Raw genomic sequence first — 14,009 nt, forward strand, 5'->3', positions numbered from 1 at the left:
GCGAAGGCCTCAGCAAAGAAACAAGCCACAGTAGGCCATGGTGGTGGTGCTGAAGGCTCATATAAATGTCAGCTGCGCAAGTGGCTTCAGCATGCACTGACCACTCTGGCCTAGCAAGCAAATGCCAGCTGTGCTGGCCTCAGCAAAGGGAATAGGGCATTAGCAGGCTTGGATGGCTTCAAAGTACAGAAGGCTGCTGCCTGCCTGACCTTGAATTATGCAGGCACAGCTTTTCCTAAGCAGGCATGGCTGAGGCAAAGATTAGACTTTAGGAAAAAAGACTCTCTTCATACGGTCTTTTTAGATATTAGCGAGTAGAACAATTATTTGCTGCATGTAAGTTGCAGGGTAGCTGAATTTCAAATAGCACATGTACTACAAAACCAGCAAACTTTTACATTTAAATTGTTTGTGCTAGGCTTACACAGGCAATTCAAAGGGGAAATGGAAATTAAGAGGGTTCTCACTATATTTCACAGAAGGAAGGAAGGAAAGAAGGGAGGCAGGAGGCGGGCAGGGACGGAGGGAACTTATAGAGGAAGGGAGGGAACTTGGTAACTGGGGGTGCCACTACTATAAATCCTTAAATTTTGCAAAAAGGAGGTGATATTTCAAATATTAATCTTTAAAAGAAAAGACCGTGTGCATTGCTTGAGTTTTTTCCAGATATGGTATAGGCACAGTTTCAAATTTAACCTCTTGCTGGCAGAGTTTTCAAAATTGGGTGGAAGTGTCCAAGTCATGAATTCTGGACACTGGAATGGACTAACTGGTTATCTTGGTGAGGCTCAAACCAAGAGGATCTCACCCAGCCTCCCTCCCTCAGTCACCAATGTGTCTCTGCTACAGTCTTTGGCAAGACTGAATACTGCATTCCACAAACAAAATTTTATCAGAAATACTGCTCTTGGGCTGGATGGAGGGAGGCTTCCTTTCTGAATCTGATGGCTGTGCGGACAGTGCTGAAATGACTTGGTTTAGTTTTGAAGTTCGTATAATTTGTGTTCTGATCCATTTTAGAATTTGGGGACAAAATCTATTAATGGTTCCAAACAGAAAACCTGAGGGGGTCTGTCCTCATGAAAGCAGGAACAGGAATGTCCCCTGCCCTAAGGGGACAGGCACAGCCCAGCAGACCGAGACCTACTGCTTAAGTCCAAAGCACTGAGAAACAAAAGCTAGTGAGTTTTAGTGGAGGAAACCATCTTCTCCACTCCTGACGCTTCCCTCCCTGTGAGAGACATCGGTTTGTTTCCTGTTCCTGGCCTCCCTGATTCCTGCTGTCAGGAGTCAAGCAGTCTGATCAGTGAGCCTGGAAGAGGAAACTGGGCTTGCAAAGTCCAGCTCCTTCTCTCCCCTTTCCCTTGGGGGGACCTTCTCTGCTCTGTTCTTTCCCACTAGGACGTGGGTCTATCCCAGACTCTGCTGGGAGAGGAAACCTAAGCTCTGGAGTTCAGTATTCAGGAGCCAACTTGCCCTCAGAGATGAGCCAGTTCTCCTATGTTAACTTTATTAGTAATAAAGTGAAATTCTAATCTCCACCTGCCTTACTCCTTCAGCCTCTATCTCCGCTGGTTCAGAATTTGGGCAGGGAAGAGAATAATATTTATTGGGTCCCCTTCAATTTCAACTTATATCTGAAACTTATCTTCCTCAAAATTAAGATTATTTTACATCAGGCTATCTTCCTGATTATCGCATTACCATAATATTCATTACACATTTTACTTCGTAAGCTTTTTGGTTCCATTTCTAGTGACTCCCAGTGCATACACGGTACTCCACCCACTTCACTCGGGCAAGTCTTCTTTCCATTTTCTCCACACAACTGGCTAATTTCTCCCTATGTGGTCCATACCTTATTTAAAATCCTTTCCCCCATCACCAATCCACATCTCTATCCATCTAATATCCAGTCAATCTGTATTTCCAAAAATCTTTCTTGATTAACATAATATAATCTGCTTACTTACTATATGCATATCAATGCCTATTTTTCTATTTGTCTATTTGCCTTTTATTTAATTGGCTCTCATTTTTTTGTTGTTGTTTTGGAACTAGCCTTACTATTTTCTTTGATGTGTTTCTTGAAAAAGCTTTGATGACATTCTTGTTTGAAGGCATGGCTAGTTGTGTCCTTTTGACAAAATGGAGAGAGAATAAAACAGGCAATGCAAAAGTATATGGTTAAGCTAGAGGCTCCACTTGGAAAGTGACATAGGGTCCAGTGTATCAGCGCTAACAGAGTGATGAAAAAGTCAAGGCAAAGTCCACTTGAGTGGAAATTAACTAGAGGGTGAACAAGTGGTAAAGCTGTCAAAAATGATGTGACAACATAAGCATTTGATTTTTGCTTCAGCACATCATTTCACCAGAGCTGTCACCAGTTTGCCATACACGGTAAGTGACAGATAGTTCTGACCTGGCACAGTGCTTCAGCACACACAGGACAGAACTCAACAAATGTTAATGACCAAATATGAGTAACGTTATACAGCAACTGTGCTAGGTCTTCTCTAAAAGCTGGCAAATATGTTAATATTTTTCAAAGCCCTCCAGGATTTAGCTCTCACCTGTCTCTCCAGGGACCCTGGCCAGGCCTCTTTGTTCCCTTTGTTCCAGCTACACTGAACAACTTACAGCTTCGCAAATACGCCAGATTGTTTCAGGTTTCCATGTTTTTGCTCATATTACTCCCTCTGCCTTTCCTTCCTCTGATATCACCAGGAAACATCCTACTGCTCACTCAAGATTCAGCTTTTAGAAACTATTTCCTGATCCATCTCCACGTAGAGTGGATGATTCCTCCCTCAGTGTCCCCAGGAGATCTTATTTGAGTCTTATTATAGGATCTGCAACACTTTATTGGATTTATTTGCTTGCATAGATGTCTTGCCTGTTAGATTGTCAACCTTTGATACCAGACATATCTCATTAATCTCTGTATTCAAGGTTTACTTAAAACTGTGTACCTGGCATTTAATAGGTATTTAATACATTTCTATGTAAAAATGACTGAATTACTCAACTAAAGTCCTTCTCACTTAAACTGCAGTAGATATCAATTCAATAAATATTTACATACCAGATGGTGCTGGCTAGTGTGGTATAGCAGGATGAGCTTTGGCTTTGAAGGAACAAAATCATTACTTTTTGACATTTATTAGCTTTGTAATCCTGGGCAAGTTACTTCACTTCCTAATGTTCATTATTTTCATCATAAAACTGGTCAGGTGGAGGTGTTGTAAAGATTAAATTAATATATGTATTGTACTGAGTAAAGTGTCCAGGAACAGCCAATGGGCACTAAAAAACACAGTTAATCCCTTTCCAAGAAGTCTCAAAGGGTTTATAGGCTAGTAAAGGAGAAAGAATACAAATAAATAACTCTAATGTAAAATAATGAATGCTGTATTACTGTAATAATAACAGTGCTACTAAAACACAGATGAAGGAGAGTCTGGGAGAAGGCGACAAGAGGAAAGATACAAGAACAAAGACTAGATAGTTGCATTCTTCTCCCCTCTTCCAAACTGAAGCAAAGAGAAAAGCGTCAACCAAGCTACAGAGCTGAGAGAAAGAACTAAATATCTGGGACATAGAAAATGGTCTGGTAAGGCTTATAGATAGGGGTTCACTGAAAAAGGAGCCAGAAACATTGGCTAGAATTAGGTTTTGAAGGGCTTTGTGTGTGGACATCTGCAGCAACTGGGAGCCGTGAGAGCCGTTTAAGCAAAGCAGTGACGTGAGTGAATCCATCATTCAGAAAGCTAACTGTGGCAGCAATGAGGTCTGCGGAGTAGAGCAGGCGCAGAACTAGGGGCAGAGAGGACAGGAACACGCTCGCATCAAACTGTGGAATTGCTAAATCCCATTAACAAATTCTAGCTTTACAAAAGAATGAGACACCAAATGTCGTTATCAATCTAAATACAAGTGCTTTTCTACCAAAGTAGAAATGCAAAGGGCTGATGTGATACGATGCCCACTCTGAATGCCCTTCTGTTAAGAACTCTGGAAAGGAGCAATAACGTCAAAATATACTTTTGTTCTTTTTAAGATGAAGACTCTTCCACTTTATTGCCAATACTAGATAGATACGAATTTTAAAAACTTACCTTTGACAGTATCCTGGGGCAACGCACGCCCGGGAAGATGAGTCTAGGCTACATTCAGTGCAAAAACCAAAACCCTGAAAAGAGATAAATCACGATGAGTCACGCGCTTGCAGCAAGGTGCACCAGTTCTGAATTCCGGGCGGCCTAGTACAAACCCAGGCTCCTCCATCTACCAGCTACTGACGCTTTAGCCAGTGCCCTAACCTCGAGCCTCAACGTCCTCATTCTACACCCAGCATAGCATGTTCCTTGTAGAGCTCTTTGGAAGTTTAAATGAAAAATGTGTAAAACACTTAAGACAGGGCAGGGCACTGATCATATGCCCAACAAATGCTAGTGGTTATTAAGAACGCGAAATTAAATACTTTCTGAAGAAACATTAAAACTTATGCCAAACCTTTATTATTTATTTTACCTTATTGGTTCTACCAGAAAAATACCAAATTGCCTTTTCAGCTTCTCCATTTGACAGGAGAATGTATCATAATCACCTGAGATTCATTCAGTATGTCCCAAACTGCCCTCTTCGTCCCCACCCAGACCTTGTTCTCCCGTCTCCATTGTCTCAAAGGTGCCATCCTCCACCCAGTTGCTGTGTGAGGTTCATCCTGGATTTCACACCCTACCCCCGTCCTCTCGTAGCCCATCAGCAAGTCCTGTCATTCCCGCTTCACCACACGTATCTCAGAGCCACCTGTAATTCTTCATTTTCATTGCCATCATCATTTCTCACTTGTGGAGGCCTCTTAGCCAGTATCCCTGAGCCTATTCTTGCTCCCAAGAATTCCCAAAGAATGACTGGAATGGATCATAGCAAGCTGCTAATAAATGCAGTGAAAATTATATTTATTTCATGATGGACCGTCTCTCTATATATATGAATTACGGTCCTATATTATTAGACATTTAGTGATCCCAAGGCAGACTCTTCATTTTACAATGGCAAAAACAAATGTCAGAAGGATATCCTGCTCAAGGTTGGACCTCTCTGTGTTATGTGAAGGTGGGCAAAAGCTGAACGAGACTGGCAGAAACTTATCTGTGATAAGCATCCACACTGCTGTCAGAAAGCCTGTAACTATTTGGAAATTGGCCCCTTAGTTTCGCAATTGACTTAATGTTTCTGTCCAAGAAAGTACAGTCCATCCCCCATGGCTACAGATTGTAAATTATAGCTTTAATCTCATTGTATGTCACAATGTTTGAGGTGGTGCTTTAGTGAATCTTAAAAGCATCGTGCCCTCAGATCTGTCATTATCTCTATGTTACCTTGTATTTAAAGTGTGAATAAGTAAGTCTCAGATGGAATTGTGCTGTAATGAGTACTAGTAATATTTTAATTATCATCCCTATCTTCCTACTATACACACTGTTGTCCCAGCAATATTCTTTTTTTAAACAGAAAATCTGACCTCTGAGTATATAATTCACTCAAGAGCTTCCCATTATCTTTAGGGTAAAATTCAGGATCTCTCTAGCTCCATCATCACTTCACATTCTGCTCACATGAACTGCACATGGTCGCCTTGCCCCATGGTACATGCGCCCTATCTCTGAGGGCCCTGTGCCTAAGTCCCTTCCATTCCTCTGTTAAGATGTGTCTCAAGTGTTGTCTCCTGGTTTCGAGACCCCCCCCCACCCTTGGCTGCACTAAGTGTCCCTCCTCTGAGGTACGGCACATAACATTGGTAATATCTGTGGGGCTGTTTTCCTCACTCAGCAGGAGCTCCTTGACAGTTACACACCTCTGAACCGGGTATCGGGGTAGGAGTTCAATAAACAGAAGCTGAACCAAATCCCAACGTGATCTCAATAACTCAATACTTCAGTGTGGATGCTTCCCCATTAAATGTCACTGTGGAAAGTTGAAGCAGCTAGCTGCAACTTCCAAGATGGGTCTGGCCCTCGCGGAGGATATGAACTATGTGGCTGTGTGCTAACCTCAGCGCCTCAGAGAAAGACTGGATTCTTTAAGTTTTTGTCAACCACAGACTGTTAAGATAACAACCCTGATTAATTTTCAGTTTTCTATTCTGATTAGTTTCTGCCCAGGTTAAGCATGACTTCTTCTCTACACTTATCAATAGTCTAAACTCTGTACCAATTTCATAAAGTAGCTCTTTATTACATTATCTTCTCAACAGACACGCTTAGGACACAGTGGCCAGCTCAGTCCCTTGCCTGCTTGGCAGTTGGCCCCAGACGCTTGCTGGCGTTCAGTGAAGGAAAAGGAGTTAAAGCAGAGAAGAGGCCGGCGAGGGAAACGGGGCAGTGTTCCAAGAGCTCTGGAAACCAGCTTCATTATTCCCTCTGTAGGGCTGGGAACCTCTGTATCAGATGTTCTCGGAACTCAAGACAAACATAAAATTTAATTCTAAAATCAACATTCAAAACCATCTAGTCAAAGTTATCTACAGCACTATTCTCTTTCTGAGGTATGGCAAATTCCTTCAAAACACCATCTGAAATGTTCATAACTACACTGTAACCCTACCATCTGATCACAGACAGCTGCAGCATTTGAACCACTCCAGTTTCCTCTCTTCTCCTGCATGGTAACCAGCCTGGTCAGGAAATTCACATGGAGGATGGGAAGGTTCAGTGGATCTTGGACTAAATCAACCCCTTGTGCTAAACCACAAGTAGATTTCAAGAGTTCCTCCACAGCCAAGTATCTAACTAAACCCACAGGATGTAATTAGAACTGAATCTTTCCTACCGAATATAGAAAGTTTAAAGAATACACACTCGATAAACTATATTCATATTACCTCTGATATGGTAGAGTTTAATTTTCACACCATTATTTAGCATGATTCTTTTAAATATACTTTTAATTCTCGTTTCAAAAATTCAAGCAACATGGATAAGGTTCCTTGACCATTGTCTTCCCTCTCCTCATCCTGATCTTCCTAGATTTACCACTGCTTATCTGTTCGATATCCAGTATAATTCTTGGGATGGAGACTATTAAGAATATACTATAAACTTTTGAGTCACAAATAACACTGAAAACCCTGGATGCCTACATTACTGGCAACTGGCCTAACTTTGAGCAAGATATCAGAAAAGGATAGTTAAAGTGAAGCAGCAGATGTGACGGAGGAGTAAAACACCAGCGAGGAGGCCAGGAAGGTTCTCCCAGGAGGCGAACACAGACCATGAGATTAGGGGCACACAGGAGGGTGCCACAAGTCCAGCTCTATAAATGGGGTACCCAGACAAGAGCAAGAAGCAGCCTATTTAATTAACGCATATAATAACAAATGCCTAAGGAGCACAGATGGATGCTATAGGTAGAGGGGTTTATTCAGCCACCGATACACAAGAGTAATTGTTGTTCCAAGATCTATGCAGTTTCAGGTCACTTCTACCTCAGCTGAACATTTTGGAATTCTGTAAAAATGTTCAAGTCTGTCCATTCCTGAAAATAGCCCCTTTAATCCTAAAACTTCCTCAAGTTTTTGAGTCCTCCCTCCCCTTTCCCTCAGTCAAGCTTTTTAAAAGATTTTTTAAAGGCAGGTTTTTATTTGTGGTCTCAACATCCTTATCTCTCATTCGCTTATTAATCATCTCAATTTGATTTTTTCCCATCAATCCCAGTTGCTAAATACAATAGATATTATTCATTGTTTTGCTTTCGCTTTGGCATTTAAAAGTTAGGATGACCTGGAACTCTTGTCATTTGGGAGCGCCTTTCCTTTCTGGATATTAAGAATACTGCAGATCCAGCCTCTGGGCCAGGGGCACCTTGTTTTAGCTCCTGATCTCGTGGCTGTTGTCTGAGTCCTCCTGTCTCCAAGACCTCTGTCAATACTAGTGAGTTTCAGATTCCCATCATGGGCAGGGTGGTGTTGGGTGAGGAGCTGCTGCTTCTGTACGTGGAGCTTGGGAGAACAGGGGTCGTGGTGAGGGAACCGAACTCAACTCCTGGTTTCAAGGATTGAGCCTAGTTCTGATGCCCAAACTGACATGGAACATGTTTAGTCCATTTATCCCTCGAAAGGGGCCAAATTCATTACTTTGCTACCTCTTAGACCATTCCTTCCAGTCCTTTTTGGTGGATATTCAAAGCCATCTATACAATTGCCTAATGTCGGTGGACTTCTTCATCTCATGCTCCATGGGTCCCTGAAACACAACATAACTACAACTAAAATAATCCTCCCCCAAACTGTGTCCTCCTCCTGTCTCACTTGAAAAATACTACCATCCTACTCAAAGAGAAAATCTGGGACCATCATCATCTTCTCACTAAACTCTGTCAATTCTAATCCCCAAGTATTCCCTATCTCTACTGCCACTGCCTTAGTTCTGGCATAGTTTCTCGCCAGATTTATTCCAATTGTTTCTTCAACTGGTTTTACCCTCAACACCCACCCCACCCCCATTGCCATCAGATTTACCTTTATAAAGTGCAAACCCACACTGCCTTTGCACTGTCATCCATCTCAAGATAAAATCCAGTTCCCACTATGTGGTATACAAGGCCTGGTACCTGTTCACCTCTCAGCTTTATCTCACAAAACCACACTGCTTTCAGTCTCCCTTAAGCACCACATGGTTTCATGTGCCTGTGACTTTGTACATGCCGTTTCCACTTAGACTGCCTTCCCACTCACAGGGCAGATTTCTACTCAACTTTCAATACTCAGTCTTAGGGAAACCTTTTCTATGAAGTTTTTCTTGATTCTTCTCTCTTGCTGCAGGCCATCTGGATAGGTCCTTCTTCTGAGTTAGCAACGGTACTTGGTACACATTTCCGTTAGGCTTGAGTATGTTGTGTATACTACTCGGTTACACGTTTCCTGAAGACAGGACTGAAATCTAATGTATCACTGTATCACTGTCATTTAAAATAGTATTAGTACAAAGGACATCCCAATAAACTCTTGAAATAAAAATATACACTTTGGGGGGAAAAAAGTCAACTCAATATAAAAGTCTTAACTTAACCAAATAAGGATGCTGCTTTTAAGTTATAACAGTATATCCAAGGACACAGTACAGACTCCATTCATTCATTCATTCATTCAGTGAATTAGCCACCTGCTGGGTATCATACCCTGTTCTAGAAAATCATGGGTAAGGTAATGCTAGTGTCTCAGGGGCAGTGTGCTACTTGTGTGAGACTTTCAGACTTCCAGGGAGAAGTTGTAAGGAAACTTTGGGACTAACAGCAGGACCCTGGCATAAAGATGTTAAATTTATTCTTGTATCTTCTAAGTCAGGGAGGGTTGTCTAAGAAAAACAAACTCAGTCTGAAGGAAGGATGAAGAAAAAGGCATGTGCCTCACCTTCGGCTACTGACCCAGTTTGGACAGCCAACTAATGCCCTCTAGCTTAGTCCAGGCCAACTCGTCAATTCTTTAACAGAAAGAGCTTCAGAAAGTAAGGCTACCTTCTGAAGACCTAAGTCACTTGGAGGTGGGGGTGGGGAAGACAGGGAGTAATGGTCGCCTGCAATAAGAACAGCAGAGGTGGCTACTGAAATAGCAGGTTCAACTCAACCAGCTTTACGGGAGGCTTACTAAGCACCCAGCACTGTGCTTGGCATTTTCCGAGCAAAGGCCTATGGCCAAGTTTTACTGCAATTGTTGGTCACATAAAAATTAAACAGATTAACATGCTCAGCTTTTACAGTCAATTTACTAATGATCTATGATCAAAAAGCTTTTATATTTTTTCTCTAGTGTATATTAATTTTTTGTGGTGTATGGTTTTTTTTTTTCAATCAAATAGCTATTTTGATTATGGTTGTTCACAAAATTTTAAATGCTTCTGGGTTCTCTGATAAACCAGTTCAGTTTGGGAAATGTTAATATTGATATTGTAGATAATAATAATATGAATAACCATTACCAACTATTTATGCTGTGCTCAGCAATACATACCATGGATATCTCAAAAAACTCTCATTTAAGATATCCCTGTCCTCAGAGGTCTTACACTATTGATTAGGAGGTGAGACTAGCACACCAAGCAATTCTGCAAAAACTAAGCATAAAGCCGTGCAGCACAATCTAGAGAATGCAGAGGAAACGGCGGCCTGGACGATCTACGCCGCCCTCAGAAAGAAACTGTGATTCCAACTGAAACTGACAGGCTTAAAGCAGTGATTCTCAAACTTTTTGGTCTCTGGATCTCTTGAGATCCTTACAAATTATTAAGGACTCCAAAGAGCTTTTGTTTATGTGGGTTATAACCATCAATATTTACCATGTTAAACTATGAAAAGTTTAAAATACTTATTCGTAAGTATTCATTAAAAATACATAAACAATTATGTATTTTATGATCATAAACAATTATGTTAACAGTTTTAAATTTAAAATATTTTAAAGCATAAAAATTTTTAGAAAAGTGCCATTGTTCTACACTTTGTAAATATCTTTGACATCTGGCTTAAGAGACAACAGCTCTATCCTAATATCTGCTTTTGCATTCAATCTTTTGCAGTCTAGCATGTCACGTAGCCTCTGGAAAACTCCACCGCACAATCACAGGAGAATGAGTTTAAACAGTATGTATCATCTTAGAACTAATAAAATAGTTGTGACCTCACAGATACCCTGAAACAGTCTGGATGGGGGCGTGGGGAGGGATCCTCGGAGGACACTTTGGCTAACCATTAATTTTAAAACAGAAAGAAAATGGTATAAGCAAGGGCTGGGCAGGAAGGAAGTGTGTGGTTTGAGAGCCATAACTTCCACGTACGCAGCTCTCACACCTAACATCTTGGCTACAACCAAGCTCACTTCCACTGTGAACCTCAGAGACAGAAATGGCAGGGCAAGGTGAGCTTCTGGTAACAGCAGGACGAGGAGCCTCTCCCTCACGGCAAGGTGTGTAAGTGCCTGCGGGAGAGAGGCTCTACTTCCCCCAGCAGCATTCCCCAGAGGCCACGTCAGGTTTTCCTCTCTGGCGCCTACACTGTGCTCTTCTAGAAGCTGTAAGTGGCTCACAAGAAACTGCCTTGCCATGGCTTCCCGAGGCTGTGTTTACTAACTGCAAAATCATCTCACTGCTACAGTCTCGAATTCTTCAGACATTTCTTGATCTGGCTGTCTTAAAAAGGAAATTTAACATCAGCCACGTAGCCAGTTTTTCCTTGCCAATAATCATGTGAGTTTGCTACTCCATTCCCGTGCATCTTGTGCACTGTAAAAACAGTTCCTGAAGCATCATATGTCATGGAGCTAGTTGCCATAAACTAAAAACATTTTCTTCATATTTTGTGGCATCGACTAAAAGCATTCTGGATGTGGTTTGCATACAGTCCATCTCCGGCCAAAAAAGAGGTTTGGTTATTTGGATAGAAATGGAGGTGGCTATTACCATGGTTAAACTGTTTTTATTATCAAAGTCACTGTTTGCTAGTGGATGTTTTTTAATTTAAACTTTTACCATGATTAATGTTCTAAAATTATCCTGCACTAAGTACAATTGTTCAATTTATGTAGCAAGTTTTAAGTTGTCTAACAGTATTTTACAACTGAGAGATGAAACAGAAACTTCTTTTCCGATCTCTTAAGTTAAAAAAAATAGAAAAAAAAATTAATCCATATAGTTTTTCAGTTTTTTAAATTTTATTTTTGTAGTAAACATATTTATTAAGGTCCTTTTACAAGACAGATCATTTTGAAGTCAAAGTGAAACTAAAACTTTAAAAGTGATTTCTGCTCTAGGAGTGGTAAGCTAGGTAATTCAGACCAACCAAAGCTGAGGACAGCCAGAAAAATCTAAACAAAATATTAAAAAATAGCTTGAAGGCAGAAGAGCACTAATGAGTTAATTAAGAATTACCATATACAAAATTCAATTTCAGGTGAACTATGCGAAAGACAAATAATAAAGCCTTTAGAAGATAACATGAGATGTTTCCATAACCGAGGGGCAGGGAAGGATCTCTCACACAGGACACAAAAAGTACCTATTATTAAAAAACAGATAAATATTCAGAATTTTTATTCATCAAAAGACATCCTCAAGAAAGTGAAAAAGCAGGCCACATAAAACCAATAAAGGCTGTGTATTCAAAATAACAGTTATAACAAGTTAAAAAAAAAAAAGACAGATAACAGGAAAATGAGCAAGAGGTTAGATGAGTCACATCACCAAACGAACAAAATACTACATTACCTAAATGGCCAATACACATATGAAAAGGTATCTAGCCTCGATAGTGAGAAAAATATAAACGAAAACCATACTGGAAGATACAAAAGGAAACCATGATGGGACACCGTTATACACCGGAATGGTTACAAATTTTAAAGTCTGATACTAACGAATGTTGCCAAGGCCACGGAACAACAGGAACTCTGATATACTACATGTGTGAACTGTTATCTATACTCTGGAATACAGTTTGGCATTATTTTTTTAAAGCTAAAGACAGATATGCTTCGTGATCCAGCAAGTCCACTTCTAGGTATATACCCAGCAAAATTCATGCACATGTGCACCAAAAGACATATATAAAAATATTCAGAGCAGCACTACTCATAATAGTCCCCAACTGGGAACAACACAAATATTCTCAATAGAAGAAGAGATAAATATATTCTGGCATACTAATAAAATAGACTACCACACAGCACTGAACATGAAGAAACAACAGCCACACTCAACATGGATGGATCTCACAAACATAATGACCAGATACAAAATATATATATATATATATATACCATGTGACTCTGTGTTCAAAATCGCCAAAACTATAATGGTTAGAGGTACATGGGTGGTAAAAGTAGAAAAGAAAGAAAGAAATCAGAAGAGCTGTTACCTGTAGGTAAGAGGCGAGGGGCTATGACTAGCAAAGGCCACCAAGAAGGGACTACGGGGTCCCAGCAATGTCCTATATTTCTTGACCTCAGAGGTGGTTATTTTAAAATAATTCATTAAGTTTTACAACATTTGTATTGTATGTACTTTTCTGGTTGTGTGATATATTTTACAATAAAGAATGAAAGCAAAAAAAGAAAAAGAAAACTAATACAAAGGGAAAAGTAGTATCTTTGGAATAACTTTAAAAATTAGATCACAAAACCCAAATTCCTTAGCTGGCATTTGGCCCTTCATTATCCAGCCCTATCTTTCTGGTCTCATCTCTTGCCACCCACCTTTCTTCACAAGTAGGCTGCCACACATGCTCTCAACCTTGTGCTTTCTTCACCTTTACTTGTGATATTTCTCTGTCTGAAAAAATCATGTAGACATAATCCATCCTTCTGCCAGACTAAGTACAAACTGTCATTCCAGGCACAGCCTGGGTGTCATCTCCCATGAAAAAACTTTTGAGGGGACAAAGACTCTAGAGGCACACTTCCTGGTTCAAATTTCAGACCTGCCACTTATTGGTAGTATGACCTTGGTCAACTTACCAACCTTAGTTTCGTAGCTTCATCTGTAAAATAGGATAAAAATATTATCTGCCTCACTGAGTTGTTGTGAAGATGAAATTAGTAAATATATGCAAGGTGCTTGGAGCATGCCTGGGAGACAATAAGCACTAGGTATTATCTATTATTATTATTATCAATAATACACTAATAACTTCCTCTCTATCCCCTGAAGCCCCTCCACGTTAGATACTCTTCTTCTGGGTTCCCATAGCTCAATAAAATAGTTTATTTTCTTCTACGTGGCCATTACGGACAATTTCTTGAGAGGTAAATCTTTCACCTCTCAATCCTCGATATCTAACATAGTGCCTGGCATGTACCAGATGTTCAATGACTATCTGTGGAATGAATAAACTACAAAGACTCCAAAACTGGATCTATGTCACATGCAAGAGCAGTCCTTTGGTGTTGCCCTATCCTGTGTGTACACCACAAAACGGAAGCATAGTCTTGAAGAGGTTTTTTATTGCAATTACCTCAG

General features: G+C 40.4%; 1 protein-coding gene across 4 annotated transcripts in view; it reads right to left on the reverse strand.

Annotated features, from left to right (window-relative positions):
* TNRC6B (trinucleotide repeat containing adaptor 6B) overlaps positions 1-14,009 on the reverse strand; it is a 204,143-nt gene that overhangs the window by 146,652 nt on the left and 43,482 nt on the right. For all 4 annotated transcript variants that reach the window (XM_039863399.1, XM_039863400.1, XM_039863396.1 and 1 more), the window contains exon 2: positions 4,119-4,192. The gene's annotated coding sequence lies outside the window, so the exon portion shown is untranslated. The remainder of the gene's footprint in view (positions 1-4,118; positions 4,193-14,009) is intronic.

This window comes from Pteropus medius, unplaced genomic scaffold (genome assembly GCF_902729225.1).
Source record: "Pteropus medius unplaced genomic scaffold, Ma_sr-lr_union100, whole genome shotgun sequence".
Classification (NCBI taxonomy): domain Eukaryota; kingdom Metazoa; phylum Chordata; class Mammalia; order Chiroptera; family Pteropodidae; genus Pteropus; species Pteropus medius.